The sequence below is a fragment of the Corvus brachyrhynchos genome, unplaced genomic scaffold (genome assembly GCF_000691975.1).
Source record: "Corvus brachyrhynchos isolate BGI_N302 unplaced genomic scaffold, ASM69197v1 scaffold14, whole genome shotgun sequence".
Taxonomy (NCBI): Eukaryota; Metazoa; Chordata; class Aves; order Passeriformes; family Corvidae; genus Corvus; species Corvus brachyrhynchos.
The window spans coordinates 2,905,879-2,906,394 of record NW_008239110.1 but is presented as its reverse complement, the minus strand read 5'-3'; positions in this window follow the sequence as shown (position 1 = coordinate 2,906,394).

Sequence of the window (516 nt, the reverse complement as noted above, 5' to 3'; positions counted from 1 at the left end):
GTATCCACTGTACATCGTTCATTAGAAAACAAACATACACCACATTTGTATTCTACCAAACAGAGAGTGTATTTCCTTTAAAATTATATAGTGCGTGCTTTTAGATTCATGCTTTTTAATATTTATTTTACATTTGTTACTCAAATATTATCTGTTATAAATAATTGCAACTCGATCAAATGGTGCACCTGTTATGCGAACCTCTTCAGTGCTGCAAGGATGGCTTTTTGCTGCCTGTTTTTTTTCTGCGTTTCCAAAAAGCTGTTGGTATTGCTTGATTAGGACCCGAGCAAGCACAGGTGAGGTGTCAAATAAAGTGTACAGGTGCCAGAGGCGCTTGCAGACCCGGGTGTGCTGCTAAGCCCCACGGCTCAGACCGCTGGAACGAGTGATGGGAGAGCGCATAGAAAAAAATCGTTTCCAAAAGGCACAATTTTCTCGACACAAAGGTACAATAAAAATATATGGCCACTGAAATGCGGGCGCCTATCGGGATGCGATTCCTGTCCAACGGGA